General features: G+C 34.2%; 1 long non-coding RNA gene across 1 annotated transcript in view; it reads left to right on the top strand.

Moving 5' to 3' along the window:
- LOC145687879 (uncharacterized) overlaps positions 1-9,503 on the top strand; it is an 88,354-nt gene extending 78,851 nt beyond the window's left edge. The window contains exon 2 of the long non-coding RNA XR_014131804.1: positions 2,362-9,503. This is a non-coding gene — a long non-coding RNA (uncharacterized LOC145687879). The remainder of the gene's footprint in view (positions 1-2,361) is intronic.
- The last annotated feature ends 7,613 nt before the right edge of the window (positions 9,504-17,116 follow it).

Below are 17,116 nucleotides of genomic sequence, written 5' to 3' on the forward strand. Positions count from 1 at the left end.
AGAAAACCCACGAGCACAGTGTTTGTCCACCACAAAGAACACACGGCTCGAGCTAGGATTGAACCAGGGACCCCAAGCACCGGAGGTGAACGCTCTACCACTGACCCACCGCGCCCCCACTAAAACCGCAGAAGAATTCGTGAGTATAGTGCAAGTACAAACTCCGGGTATTACTCTCGTTTTGTTGCCTGGAACTGAATTCGACGACTTTCGGAATAAAAAAAAAGCGAAAGTATGCGACCGGTAACTGGTATTCAACGAAGCCATCTTTGGCTTTCGGAAAATGGCGAAGTTTTTATGGCAGTAACGGGTCACCATGAACTAACTTCATGCTTCCCCCAAAATCGAACTTCTGCAATGCAAAGTGTAGATTTAAGAAATCTGCAGAAAGGAACTTTTGTTATATACATATATGTATGATAACCAGTGGTGCGTAGCAGAAATATTATGAATAAATCATGAATTACGTGAAGTTGAAGTGGTGTTTACGATTCTACATGGACCTTCAGCATTTGTGACTATCGACAATGTGCTACGCAGAGGCGGATCCAGGATGGAGTTCTGGAAGGGGGGGGGATAATACTGATACTTAGAGGTACTTTTAAGAGCTCCAAACTTTGAAATCGGTTTTATTTATATATAAAATAATAAAAAAAGTTTCTTCCCCCTAGATCCACTCCTCGGCGAGTTGTGAGTGAGCCAACACCTATTGGAACACCTGCACGGTTACATGCTATTAGCGAAGAAGACACCAACCAAGCAAATGATTGGTCCATGTAAAATAATAATAATAATAATAATAAAAATAAATCAGTGAAATTTTGTTTCCGAAGACCATTTTAAGTAAGTGAACTTGAAATTTGTGCGTTTCGTAATCGTAATTTCCACCTCAGATTATTTCGGTTTAAGAAAACGGAGGAGTAGGGGAGGCTCATTTTACTATTTCAGAGAGCCTTCTTGATCAAAAAAATAAAAAAGCAGTCAAGAAAACCTTTTATTCTTCATTTTATGAATGTGAACCACAAACATAATCAAATCATTGCACTTTTATTGTTTGCAGTGCTGCTAACTGTGACATCAAAGTTAACGAAACTTCGCTAACTTTAAATGGCTGCAGTTAATTCATGAAGCATTGGTCGAGAATGGTATTTGGTGTGTTTATTATTCATGTAAAGTTGAACTATCTGACAAAATTTCAGAATTTTAAAAGATGGTGTTTTCGAGAAAATGGCGCCCAAAAATGGCGATTTTTGAAAATTTCAAAATTTCTCGAATTTTTTGCGACAAAACGGTTGCACACACAAGCGATACAAATTTTTTTTTTCGGAAAGTGGGTAACCAGGTCTTACCAGCCGCGAAAACAGAATTTTAAAATTCGAACCGGAAGTGCTCGAAAAAAATCGCAAACTTCGACTTTTCAGATAAATTGACGTTCATTTGTTATTTTATGTACAAAAAGATACGCATGCTCAAACCAAACTATAATAATATATAGTTTATTTATATAGCTATGTACATACCACAACAAGAATTATAACTCTACCTGTCTCCATAGCCGAATGGTGAGGCTCCAAAGTTGACCATTTTCCATGTCTTCTACAATTCATAAATTGTACTCCCCGTCTTTGCTGGCCCATTACTTGGCGGGAAAATTTTTTATGACAAAACAAAAAATATGGGTCTCTTAAAAACATGTCTAGTTGCTATAAAAAAGTTTCAACAATATCTGAGATGGTGATGGTACAATTTTATATTTTTTTGCCTGAGTTGAAATGGAAGGCACCAGAAGTAAAGTTACTGAAAATACAAAAAGACGCAAAACTAGCCTTTTAAGCATTGCTTATTATTACTTTTTGGATAAAAAAATCCAATATATTTCAATGAAAAATTTTCTTGTACACTTTGTATCTCGAGGACTACATATAGTAAAGCCGAACCCAAACTATCACTTAACTCAGTATGACGTACTTATTTCGTAGAAAATACGAATACACGATTTAGGGGTCGTTCAAAAATTTTGTGACCCCTGATCCAAAAACTAATTATTGGCAGAGATCGCAATCTTTTGATGCTTTTTTTTTTTATCATTCCTAAAATTCTCGTAAAACAAACTTTTCTACATTGTAAAACCAGTGATCAATAACGATATTCTATCTTAGATTTGTAAAATATTTTTCCCTTTTATTTCATTTCTGTGTATTTTCGAATATAATTTCTTATTAGGTGTTATTAGAATATATATATATTATTATAAACTAACATTGACATTATAGCATATTTTTTATGCATTTATACATGTTTTTTATGCATTTCTTTCCGAGCATTCCAGAAAAACAATAAGTAATTCTTTCCTTTTTGCAGACAGTGAGTTGGAATGGAGGATGAAAACAGTAGCAGCGAGCCAAAGAAAGCTCCTCTGAATGTGGACTCTTCCACCTGGGAAGGATGGTTTAATAACTTCATCATTTGGGCGGCACAGAATCCAGGAGAATTCTTATATTATGTTTTATTAGGTCTTTCTCCATTCTTTCTGTTGTCTTTGTTGTTATCATGGAAATTAGCGAAGGCCCTAGAAGCACAGGAAAAGGAAAAGAAGAAAAAAGCCAAAAGAGAATCGAATATCTCGAAAACACGAAAAGGAAAAACTGACTGATCTTTGTGATTTCAGAAATATTTTCATTAAAGTTTATATGATGGGTTAACACTTGTTTATGTTACAAAGGTATCAGGTTCGAAAGGTTCGCTCATATCTTTTTTTTTCTTTAAAAAAACAAAAACAAATAACAATAATAATAATAAATGACACGTCAATTTGTAGACATGTAAATGATTTTGATACAGACAAGTTAATGGAGTACCTGATCACTTGTACATTTTGAAGATAAATTGTGAATAATTGTCAACTATTATGTGCATAGACACACAGATATACTTTTTTACTCTTGGTGTTATCGTATGCCAAGAGCATTATATGTTGAGATTGCAATGAAAAGTAGGTGTGCGATAATAGTAGTATAATGCGATAAATGATTTATTGATGGTATCAATCTGTATAATCTGTATGACAGAAGGTTCTGTGAATTCTTGAAATGATCTATATGCATTAAGTTTAATGCTTTTTTTTTTTTGTTTGTTTGTTTTATCACTTTATTTTGGGCTATGTTATTTCTATGTTTATTGTTTTTACTTTTAGTGTATGTGTTCCACACGTGATCCATCATGGCGGTTCTTTGACAACATATGTTTACTATTTTGTTCATTCATTCGTTCTAATTGAGCAATAATCGATAGACCCTGTTGGAATTTTTGTTTTTCTCTACGTATTCTGTTAAAGAATTTTCGAAAATTTTCATTTTCATGTACTTTCCTAGAGTGTACGTGATATGAATTAGTTTTTAAAGATGTAGCATTGCTAGTTTTCTTTTTCTGTATTTTCATGACGTTTCATAAATCTTAATCCTATCGACCGATGAAAAAACATGATCTTTAGATGATATTTTCAGTTTCATAGGACGAGCTTCTTTTATGTGAAAAGACTGCTTATTACGTTATTCCAGTGCTATTTCACAGAAACAATATAATGTCAGTGGTATTAGGAAATATCGAATTCACTACACTGTCACGAATATTCGTTAAAGAAAGTTAACGATTGTTTGACAGTTTTGTAAAATTTTAAAGACTTTTAGATGAATTGTCCAGTTATGGTCAACAATATCACATAACAAATGTAACTGTTGTCTTTGAAACTGTGACTTTTATTTGAAAATAACACGCAAAATCGTTTTTAACTATTTGTTAATTTTAATGGTTGTTACGGAAACCTGCGGTCAATATGAAAGTTTACAATGAGGGGAAGATATAAGTATGAACCGAAAATGTGTCTAAACTAATCGAGTTGTGTGGTTGAGTGTATTGTGCGTTAATTCCAACTCCACACTGAAGAAAACAGTCTGCATTCCAGCTCTACGAGTACAATGTTCGAAGAAATGAATAGAAGAAGGAACACTCCATTACTTCAAAGTATCCTAAAAATAAAAACATATAAAGCAAATTTTTTTTAAGACTTCATAGTAATATAGGACACATTGTACCAAGGAGTAGGGGAAAATGACTAATATTGAGGTGCATGCTTTAAAATTATTATTTTTTTCCTTAATTCACACGTTTCAAAATAGGAAAGTCTGTGAATAATTACATAATACAAGAAAAATTTGGAGTCTGGGGTTTTGACTTGTTAAATTACGTCTCGGCAGTTCGATTTTGTCATTTTACTAGTTCGGAGTAATAGTTTATACGAATATGGGCTCGTTTGGATTCCACGTTAAGCTATAGGTCTACGTCTTAAACAGCCTCTCTGCTAAACTTAAAACCCCCTCCGCTCCAGGAATATGTGTACCACATATATTTCTCATGAAATAAATTCTACTTTGTGCTGTCGCCAGTATAAGTGCTTAGGAACTGGTTATTATTATTATTATTATTATTATTTATTCAGTAACTTCTGAGGTAATGAATTAGTTTGGTAAAGTCGTGGTAGCTTGCAGAGGAATGTTTTCTCTATGTCAAAGAAAGCTGTACTCAAATGAGCCTATTACTGCTGAAGATATATGTAAAAAACATAGTGTTACTACTACAGGCATATGTTTGTAATCAATATGTTATATACTTCATTATTTTTGTTATTACATTGTATGTTAAATTTATGTGAAGGTTAGTTTAAGAGAGGGTATATGTTGTTGACCAAAGAAGCCTTGGAGCATATATGAATATTGAAATAACTCTGTATATAGAGGAACTGACGATTTAAATTGCCGAAAGTCATATCTTTTTTTTAATGTCACCAGTTGTTGCGCCCAAGTTGTCGGCCTTTTGTATACTATAGGTTAGTATCATGGTTAAATAAAAATTATAATTGTTTACTTCTTCTACTAGTAAACAGTAAAACATGTCCGTCGTCTGTACATCATTGTCTATTTTCAAATAATTAAATTCAAAAAATATAGTTGCAATTAAATCGTGACAATACTTTTAAATCTACAAATTGCCGTTAAGCTAGCGCCAACTGTTGCCATCTGGCAGGTAGCGCCATCTGCCAGACTATGTACTATTAAGAACTAATGTTACTCACAGGGTGATATGTTTTCGTATTATATTCTTTTTTTTTTTCATTCAGGAACAAGTTAGAAAATAAGCTCCGAATATGTTGGATTATTTAATTATATTTTTGATTAACTAGGCGATAATGATGATGATGAAATAGTTTATCTGCTTGAAATGTGCATAGTTTTATATGATATTTTAGTTTCTTTCATTTCATGGATTCGTTATGAAAAAAAAAACGGTTAAAATTAATTACCGTATATACTCGAATCTAAGACGCAGTTTTTCTGCCAAAATTTCAGGTATAAAATGGGGAGCGGGGGGGTACATCTTAAGTTTTAAAATCGCATACAGTGATAAAGAAAGTTCCTGTTCAGACAGTGAAAGTTCTTAAGCAGGATGTCCTCTGTTCACGCTCTAAGTAAAATTGTAAGACAGTATTTTTTTCTTTTTCTTAATCTTGACATTTAAATGTTTAATTTGAACAAATAAACCCGTATGATTTAATTTGTACTGTCAAATTCTGAGTTCTTTCATAAAATATCCACGATGCGTCTTAGAATTGAATAAAAAAAAAATGGCACAACTTTTGAAGTTTAGAAATGGAGGTACGTCTTAGATTCGAGTATTTACGGTACTTATATGCGGTTGGTATGCACCTTTTTTTGGGGTGTACAATCGTAGTTAATAAAACACGGCGAGCCGTATCACTTTTGAAAACTGTGTAGTCTCATTGATAGAAGAATTGGTACGAGATAAAAGCGTGTGTACACATTTTATTATAAGCCATACTGTTTGAAATATTGTTGCTGCAATTGTGCGTTTTGAAGCCTTTGAAATAGAGGCGGGTAGCTATTTCTTTGAAGACTGTACCTAAAGCCTGTAGAACTGTTTCTAAATATATTGTAGATGCAAAGTAAATAGTCATACGGGAGCTTCGAAACAAATCGTGCCAGTCGTACGTGTAAACTTCAACGTCTGACTGTCAAATAAATTTTGAAAGTGCTTCTAAATTACACTGTAGGTATAACAAGTGTACTTGCTTTGACCACAGAATAGATCACTATCATCAGAAAGAAAAAAATCTCTAATAAAATAAAACAGTATAGTAATACTGGGATGAAACCGCACAATATATTATCACGATTGCAGGCATAGGAGTCACAGTATAAATATCCGTGAAATAAAATGAAACCTTTGAGTTTAACGTCCTACGATTATGTCCTTTAGGTTAAGGGAGACGGGTGATTAAAGCAAGTGAATAACGATGGAAGAATTGGTAGAAAGAAAAACTAACTAACTAACTAACTCTATGGCCTATGGAACCCGGAGGTTCAATGCCGCGTTCACAAAAGCTCCCCACTGACTTCTATCCTTAGCCAATTGGATCCAGTTTCTACTTTGTATTCCAATCTCTGCGAGATCCATCTTAATATTGTCTTTTCATCTGCGCCTAGGTCTTCCTAATGGTCGTTTTCCGATTGGTGGTAGAAGGAAAATGTGGGAGGAAAAGGAAATAAATATCTGTGAGTTCAAAATGTTCGGATGTTTTTCTTTGTCAAGAACGGATATCAGCTTTTGTTTTCCTTTTTGTAACTTTTTTTTTTCAGAGACGATCACGCAAACAACAATGGTTTTGGATAAAAGATAAAACTTAACTCGCAAATAATAATTGATTATCTGTATCAGTCATGATATTCCGTCTGTAATTTGCCGTAGCTAGTGGCTTGTTATAATAAACGATTAAAGTAGTGGTTCCCGAACGGTGTGTTGCCAAATTTTAAAATTTAAGTCACAAAGCATTTAATAATTTGTCGTTCACCTCTGGTGCATGGGGTCGCGGGTTCAAACCCTGCTCCCGCCAAGTGAACTTTGTGGTGGACAAACACCGTGTGCGTGGGTTTCCTCGGGGTTGTCCCGTTTCCTCCCACTTTCTTCATTCCACCATTTCATTCATTTCTCATCACCGTCTCCTTTAGCCTAGTCGGCATAGTCGTGAGACTAAAAATTCAAAAATTTCAAATCATTTTAATGATTAGTCAGCATCAGTTTTGGGACAGACTGTACCAATCAACACCCCCGGCGGCAGCAGCAATGCTCAGTACTGCATAGATTCAGTACTTTGTAGAAACAGCCTTGCACTACTATAATTGATACTACTATTAATAAAAAGTCAAGTCTGTCGCAATGGCGAGGGCTTTCAGTAAAGTGTCATGAGTCAAGAAAGGTTGAGAACCATTGGATTGAAGGAATCGGGTTTGGAACTTGCGTTCAATGCTAATGTTGTGTCATGCTTCAATTAGGTAAATTTTCATGATGTAGAAGAAATATTTGCGTGTGTTGGTTGTACTGAGAAACTACAAAATGTCTTGATGTGTTTTGATGATACAATGCGAAAAGCTAGAAATTATAAAGTGATTGGACTTGTAACAACAGATTGAGAAACAAACTTCTTTTAAGTTGAAATAATGAATTATAAATGTAATTTAGTTTCAATTGGATTCACCCGAGTAAGTATTTCTGCTCTTTCGTCAATTGTAGATGTAAAGGAAAAAGGAATAACAAGTGAACTGTGAAAGAAGTAAACTTAACTTTAAAATGTTCAAAATACCTGGTGCCCGTTCCTAGGCAAGAGGTTTTTGTTAAAAATGAAGAAAAAAAATAGAATACATTGGTGAAAATTGTTATATCTGTTCTTTTTTTTTTTAAAAAAGAAAGAATTAGGTTATCTAAATATGATGTAGAGTATATTATACAGGGTGTTCCAAAACAACAACGACAACATTTGGGAGGTGATTCCTGACATCAAAATAAGACAAAAAGTATAGACAAATCTGGGTGCACAAATGCTTCATTTCGAAGTTATACGCTACCGACAACGTGAAAAAATAAACTTTAAAGGTCCATAGCTCTAAAACTATGGGGCCTACCGTAGTTGGGTCAAGACTTCACTTAGGAACTAATATGTGCGCTATCCAAAAATCCATGTTTCAGAATCCTAAGGTACTCAAACAACAATTTCTTTTAGAGGTAGTTTGGCTACGGGCATTTACTTTGAACTACTTACCAATTCTCTTTATAAAAATTGTTTCGGAAGTACCGCATTATTGTGACACTTTGATATTTGGATGAGATACATACTAGTTCCTAAATAAAGTTTTGACCCCACTACGGTAGGTCCCATACTTTTAGAGCTATGGACCTTTAAAGTTCATCTTTCCATGTTTTCGATAACCTGTAACTCCGAAAGGAAGCATTTGTGCACTCAGGTTGGTCTATACTTTTTGTCTTATCTTGATCTCAGGAATCACCTCCCAAACATTGCCGGTGTTGCTTTGAAACGCCCTGTAGAATCAATCTTACGATTAGTCGAATTGTCGGTGGCAAGACTGGATACACTTGTATTGTCCCATATCCATTATATGTAATGCAGGATAATTGTACGATGTGGAAATGAGTTAATATGAAGTATTTGATCATATGAATAATGGCGAGTACGTTAATTCATTTTTAATTTTATCATAATCTTGCTTATTTTAGCGACTCCTGTTCTCAATCCTGTCACTATTGTGTTGTGCTTAATGTTTTGTTGTTGGAAGTTTCCAAGGACTAAAAATCATAATTCACACACACAAAATGATCTCCTTTATTTGTGGTAGATTTTAGTAACTTTTAAGTTTATGAAAAGGACATGGATTAAATTATCTTTCGTAATTAATGTTTTCTGGATAATTCATAGGTGGCTATGAATGTTAAATGTGTAAATGTATTTAGTTTAATAAAAATTTGCAACGATACGTTTATACCATTCCACGCTATGATCAAAATTACTGATAAGCTACAGCTATTTTTTTTTACAGCATTTGTATATATGTGTGTGTCAACTAGTTCCTTATATTATTTTTGATAAGTAGGAAATTATGATGATTCTGTTATTTGTAAATATTATTGTTCGAAACTACGAAAGAATAACGTTTCATTTCGAAGAAATATGCTGGAACTATATGGCTTGTGCAATAATAATTTCATTGTATTCTAAGTTAGTGAAAATGTGGATAAAATTAAAACATACATAGATTTTTCTTGGTTGAAAATTATTATTATTTAGACTCTTGTTCTTATATAGTAGGCTTTGTAAGAATTTCATCAATTGGGCAGGAATTAACACTCAACAAACTTCTTCAGTTTTCAGATTCTCTTCATCGCTTCTATTTTCCGTTTGGGACCAGGTTAGTTTGTTTAATGACATGCACAATGAAAGTATAAAAGTTATCTTAATGGTGACAGATTTCCTTGATTGGTAATTGTCTTTTATAGCAATGGAGTCGTAGACATGTGAAGAAAATAATCATGTAAACAACACTTGTCTTAAAAAAATATATAAAATTGTAAGTCAAAAATAACTCTTTGATTATTTGTACCATATTTCCTCGGAAATTTACAGTGGGTAGCAGTGTACGATTTTTCGACTTATACCCTAAGAAGGAAGTTTTTCTCAGAAATTAAGATTTTTGATCATTTAGATGGGTGGTGGTCGTTCTCGATCGTTTAAGATGGAGAATATCCACGGACATGATATTGTCCGCCACGAAGATAACATAACCAATGTGTTTTCAGATAATAAACTCAGCGTCATTCGTTAGTCAAACTCTTAATACGATACTAATCACACGTTAAAATATGTCTGAATACAGTTGTATATTATTAGCGCATGCAGCCTATTCACTCTTCAATCACTGATAATGTATCCTCATGCAACAGAGTATCTTTCCTAATTAAGAAAGAAAACTAGAGAATAAAGCTTTTCGACATATTTAATGACAATGTTTCTGTTCTGACACATTTTACCTACCCCGGCCCGCCATCTTGGATTTAACTTGGCGGATCCAAGATGGCGACCAGGGTGGATAACATGTGTCAAAGAAGTAATACTTGATCCAATTTGTTTTTCATATGCACACATTCATGTTCAGTTACATCTAAAGAAATTAAAACCATTTTGTGTCCAAGTGTTATAGTAATGGATGATTGAATTCCGGATGTATGAAGGCCCATAAATATGCAAATTACCCTTATGGGACGCTAAAATTAGTACAATACACATTGGGCCGCGGAGAATTTGGCATTTGAATCAATTTTACAAGAATCCCCCGAGGACACTTCGCGAATGTACTGTACCTTGTAAGATGTTGAGTTTTGCACTATACACCTGTCACATAAATTTTTGCATCTTTTCCGCGGGATAGCATCTTTTGCCCCTTACTATGAGAAAGAAATCGATACACATTCCTTGCTGTCACCTCGCGATATAATTAAATGTTTTAAGGATTTCATAATCTCAATCTGTAACCAAATCGATAACTGCATGATCTCTCTCTCTCTCTGCAGTTAACGCAAGATACTACAGAAATATCGTAAAACTTAATAAAAAGGAAAAAAAAAATGTCCTTTCACAAGGTGAAGCTTACGGGTATTGTCATATATTTATAGAGTGGGTGACTTGTGTATCTTGTTCCGTAGCTTGTTGGATCGCTGTAGAACTCCTACTCCCGCGACCCGTGTTCGAATCTTCGTCCTACTACTTTTTTATTATTATCAGGTCGTAGGACTTCAGTACAAAGGAAAAATATGGTTTATGGTATGGTGATTCGATATTCTGCAAGTATTTATTTATATATTTATTGTCAAGCAAACAAGATGAAGTAGAATTTTACAAGCGTAAAACTGTTCTAGATTTTACTATTAATAAAAGCTATGAATAATTTTACAGCTCAAAAATAAATTGAATTATCTTCAATTGTAATCCGTAATTAGCTACGGTCAAGAAGATTGATTTCAGTTGTTTAGTGTGGGGTCAGCACATTGGCTTCCATCATCTTTAATTCTGGAACTAAATATATTAATTTTACTTTTAGTTTAGATATAAAATACTCACCTTTAGTTCTTATCGAAACAGAGATTATAGTGCAAAATGTCACTATGGCATTACATTTTGTTATATAAAGAAATGAAAAAAAATATACTTGAAATTGTCGAAGATAATATGACAAATATTATGAACAATTCTATAATAGAAGTAAGCAATGGTTTATAATAAACTGCAATGAAATGCAGGGTATTTGAAGTTAGCAAAAATATTTGCCTTTATATACTGAAATCCAAGTTTCATGAATAGATATGGAAACTTCAACTTGAAATATACACCACGAATTTGATTCTCCATAGAATCTAAAATGTGTTAAGAACTTTAAACCTTGAAGAATGCAACACAAGTTTGACGTCCCATGGTTATAATATTGTCGTTACAAACTAACTAAACTAGCGATAAATATGGGGAGTATCTCACTGAACCAGCTCCTGTTTTCCAGTTTTTATTTTAATTAAATTATCGGGCGCCGGATTTTTGGTCAAAAGATTTTTTCTTTCAATATATTTCAGGGAGAACATGTAACGTCAACATTTCATTAGAAAATGTAGCAACTGACCAAATTGAATAATGCCAAAAATAGCCTACTTTGCCTGCTAGAACCTATTCTTGGTGGAAGTTTGTACAGAATGCTTGTGATACATATATGTTTGTTCTGTTTGGTACGAAAAAAAGTTTATGATGAAGAAAATGGTCTGCAGAGTTCTTTCTAAAATGTCTGTTATTAGCTGATGCAGTTGATTTGATTTTAACGATCCAGTCAGCAGCGAGGCTGTATGAGACATGAACTTACAGCTTAACGTGGGATCCGAAACACATGAGCTCCCACCGAGAATCGAACTCCGTTTATAGACAAAAAAGTATCTGATCACAGTCAGTGCTTAACCATTGCGGTTGGAACAGACCCCATTGTTATACTGGTATTGGGAAGCAGTGACGAAACTGGTTAAGAATTTCATGACCTGAAAGTAGTCACACTCGTGTCCCGGTATAATCGGTACAGAAATGGGGACGACAAAATGTCGTCATACACACGGAGAATTTGTATGATATTGTTAGTAAAACTTACATGCTTCCTGCTGGTCTAGTAGCTAGCGCGTGCACTTTTGGTTCTTGTAGTCTTGTGTTCCATTCCGGTAAAGGGTGAATTAAAATTTTACTTTCACTGGAATTTATTTTCATTAATCACCCTTCTCCTTTAACCTGAAGGACTTAAACGTTGAGAAAAGTATATAGGAAAAATGTTTAATACTATACATGTAAAAGTCAGGTGCCAGTGTTTTGTAATCTAATGACAAAATAACAAATAGAGAGGAAAGAAAATCTTTTGAGAAATGAAACTGAACAATGTTTTAACATTCATGCTTAATTTGCTACTAGCGTGACACTTTAAATTTAATGAAATATAAATATTACACACAAAATTTGCTACTTGACTGTTGATAACATGGAAAAATGCTAGGTATTGTTAAACATTAAACATAACACCTCATTTTTTGTATCAATAGGGAGCTTAAATATATAAATAACAATACTATTAATCTATATCTACATAGTATATAAATGAAAAATAAATTTCTGTCATAACAAAAAATGATTGAACCGTTTGAAATGAATTTTATTAATATAGTTAATACCTATCTCGGACTGGGTTGTTCTCACGCCATTCTTATTGAAATTCGTATCCTAACAGAGGAGAGGGGGGTTAAAAATTTATGCCAAAAATAGAATAACTAACGTTTGTGAGATGAAACTTGATATATAAAAACCTTATTTGAAACGAGTGTACACATGTCCGACCGTGTTTAGAAATTTCGGCACTGAGTGGAGAATAGTGACAATTTGTATCATTTTTGCTCAATATTTAAGAATGAAGACATCGAGGTTGTGTCTTATCATAACGTATTTAGCATTAGTTCCAGTCTTTTTCTATAATTCATTAACATATATATCATAAGAGGAAGAGATGGACAGTAACATCTTATTTTAAAATATGTCAGTCCATCTTCTGTTGTCCTTAAAAATCCGCTTTTGAGGGGAAAACGGGCCAAGTTCTAAATACGTAGTAAATATGTAAACGTGATATCCTGATTGTCTGTCCGATTATCACGGAAATCGAATGAACCGTTTGAAATGAATACTTGAATACATTTAGTATTTTGAATAAAATGGTTAGCTGATGTCCACTGGAAAATTGATAAAACTTCGATACAATTTAGAGGATGGTCAACTATGGCTAAATATAACATTTCAGGTGGAAGTGAACACGAGGAGTGAATCTAATAGGGGATTTAAGTTTAGCATTGGAAGTCATTGAAAAACAGAATGTAATGCGACCAAACGAAAAAAAAACGTAACTATTTATAAGGTTTTAAGGCATGATTAACAGATTATTTATCCCAACGGATCGACCATTTCTTACACGTGTCTGAAGTGTTTAGTTGCACTCTCAATTGATGCTGACTGATTGCGGCTACATTAATATTTGTTTCTTATTGGGTTTGGTTACTAGACTTCCCTCCAATCCATAACTTCTCCTCATGTGTATTTCCACCTGATTTTTTTTTTCATTTAGGAATAGTTGATCATTCTCTAAATAGTGTTCAAGTTTGCAGGGGAACCCAGGTGACCATTTCTTACAAGGGGAAAGCAGACTTTGGTAAATGAACTTCGGGTCCATCCTACTCGAGGTAGTACTGCACATTCAAAGTGTTAATATTACAAACTGGGACAGAACAATAGCCAGAAATAGTGGAGAAAAAGCGTCTTAAAAATTCCTACTCGCGCATATATGATACGATGAGTAAAGTTATCAAGTGACGACTTGACAGAGCATCTACGACCCCCGTGCAAAGGATCCCAAGTTGGATTCCCGCTCAAGTCAACTTTTTTTTTTTGCTTTAACTAATAAGGTAGTCATAAAATATTAATTCACCATATGCTTATAATACAAAAGCAATAGAAATTTTCAAATCAATTGTAAAATCTTTCAATGTTGCTTGTTAACTAGCAATAAAATGTAACCTATTCTGCGTTGTATGTTGATATCAAGAGTTATATAATGGATAGCACAGTCGTTGTGTAAAAATGTTCTAGACGCTTCCTGTCTATATCTGTGGACAGTGTGCGAATTACAGGGGGATGAAGGAGAAATTCCCTTTGGTAATACTGGATGTTTGCTATAACCAGTGGCGTCATTTCAGACTTCGCTTGAGGAAGGCAAGAGCACTACCGACATAAGACTTTCACGTTTTGTACTAGTATATTAGTAGACAATCGATTAAAGTATATTTATTCCTCAAACTCTCGAGGAGCATTGCCCGTCCTGCACGCCGTAAATGTCACCTCTGGCTCGCCATGCTATTGTCGTCTGAAACACAATCCATTCCCCCAAGCAAAAGTCCGGTCAATTCGCAAACTCTTCACAGAACGTCACGAAACGTCAAGAACATTTTTACACTACGACTGTGCGAACCATAATATAACCCGTGGCATCAATATACAACGCGGAATAGGTTACATTTTATTGCTCGTTAACATGAAATATTCAAAGTTTTTTACAACTGATTTGAACATTTGTATTGTTTTATGTAGACCTATTATTAACATGATGAATTAAAATTTTGCTTGTAGTTACAAATGTCTACTTTATTGGTTAAAGCACAAAACAAAAAATTGACTCGAGCAGGAATCAAACCCAGGACCCTATGCACGGGAGTCGAGCATCCTCCTAACTCTGCCACGCTGTCGCTTGATAACTTTTCGAGTCGTGTCATACATGAAACGAGTTGAAATATTTAAGACGCTTTTCCCCATTATTTCTGGCTAGTGCGCTCCTCCAGTTTGTAATATTAACACTTTAAATGTGCACTATTGCTCCGCGAAGGATGGCCACGAAGTTCATTTACCAAAATCTTCTTTTCCCCCTTTTTACTTTGGCTGGGTGTTTCTCATGTTACTTTCATACATGTTCTAAGCGAAGAAATGGGTATTAAAATATACTCCAAAATAGAGTTTCTGAAGAATCTCTCATCATAGGAAGATGAAACTCGGCATTTAAACTCCTACTTACAAATCTGTGACAACAGGGTCCATTCTTTTAGGAAATTCCAATTCTTGCAAAGAAAGCAAGGCAACTGCTATAATATCTAAATTTCCCATTTTGTGTTCATAAACTGCCCAAAGTGAGTAAGTATTTTAGGTGTTTGCAATAAATTTAGAAGATATTTAGCAGTTGGATTCACTTTGATCTTTTTTATTTCAGTTCGACTGATATGCTATTCTATTGGGGAAGAGGTTTGAATATTTCGCAAATAATACTTCCATAAACTTATTCTCGTTCGAAGAATGAGCATTTCAACTAGTTCGTGTCTGACATTCAAAGATTGCTATGTTTTCAAACGAATTGTGTATTCTATTTTTTATTTTTAGAATATATTTACGGGTCTTTTGAGCCCGTATTAGGAACCAAGAAGGACAATTTTAGGAAGCTAAAAATCAAGTTTAATTATTCTATGGGTGACAATAGTTCAGCGAGCGATCAACTTCTGTACGCAGATTTGTGACTTTAGTCTATTTTGAATTACCTGGAAATTCCTCCACGCATGGCTTGTAAATTAATAGAAATCTTTCACTGTTCACAAATTAATCATCTTTTCTCAAACTGATAATTCTAAGACTGATCAGTTGGTTCATTGGGAGTGTAATATCCCTTTCAACCCGAGACTATATGAGACGTGGTTCTACAACTTCAATTGGGATTCTAAACTAAATAAACTCCCATCAAAAACCAGCCTCGCAAATCTGTCTTCAACATTGGGGGGAAAAGTAAGACCGCGTTCTTTTTTTAACCGATGCTCAAAATTTTTGTGAGGTTGAAAAACAATCCTGTAGAGGATCATGGGGCAGAGCTGTCTTCAACATTGGGAGGCGGGCAGATTTGAGACTTATTCTGAAAGGACATCAATTTCATCTTACTTTCCTTTGTGGCAATCGGACACAATTCATCAATTTTCCACAAAAAACACATTTCAAATTGGATTATTGGTCGGACAGTTCCCCCTGTTCCAAGATTGGAGTGGACATATCCCCCTCAACCCCATCGGGATTTGCGCCAGTGTCAGGAAGCAATCTCAATAGGGTTGATTCCACAAATGTTTCTTTTCATTCTCAAGTGAGTATTCCCAAATAGAATATGACCTTCCAGAATATATGGTGTCTTTCCACTCGTATGAACACTAGTTTATTAATTATATTCTCATTAAATAGTGAACATGATATCTTTTTTCAACAAACAAACAAAATATACTAATATTGTTTCGTTCCTCTTTATGTTTTCACACGACCAGTATTTCATTGATAACACTGTGTTTAAAAAAGGTGTGTTCAGTTCACAGTTAAGACAGATACAACAGGCACTTGGAAAGCGCCTCAGGTTATATTTGCTTTGCTCTTCTGGTCGGTGGTGACTCACCAATTTGCTACTTTCATTTCAATTACTTGTACATTTAGTTTCGGATGTAAGCTTATTTTTATATGTTATTAATGGAAAGAAATCTAGAATACCGTTACTTTTGGTCTACCTAGGTGAAATCATACTTTCAGCCTTATATTATTACCTTAGGCAAGAATAAGTAAATATATAACAGAATGAAACCATATATGAAAATCTAATACTATAATTAATGGCTGTTCCTTCGACGAAAAGAAAAAATACTACAAGAAATGTCTGTTCCTTGGACGAAGAGAAAAAGTGAACTTGATGAAGATTCCAGCATGGATCAGCTGATTGGTAGGTTAGTACGTTACCCACTACGTCACATACTCGGGTGCTTGTTTTCTTGCTATACACTTTAAACATTCAGCTTGTGATTTTTGCTTCTGTCTCACCATATAACAGTTTGATTTCCCTGCTTGTCACACTATTCGTGTTATTTGTTTTGTAAATTGCATTTGCAAACGTAATATGTTTTGTTGTAGTACCAAATTTCACATTAGTAAATCTCCATGTTAAGCGGGTTTGCATATCCAGGCTCCTAACTATGAAAATATTTACGATCACTCCAACCCCAATCATTTCACAGATTCAAC

Source organism: Thermobia domestica, chromosome 6 (assembly GCF_964235325.1).
Source record: "Thermobia domestica chromosome 6, izTheDome1.hap1.1, whole genome shotgun sequence".
Classification (NCBI taxonomy): domain Eukaryota; kingdom Metazoa; phylum Arthropoda; class Insecta; order Zygentoma; family Lepismatidae; genus Thermobia; species Thermobia domestica.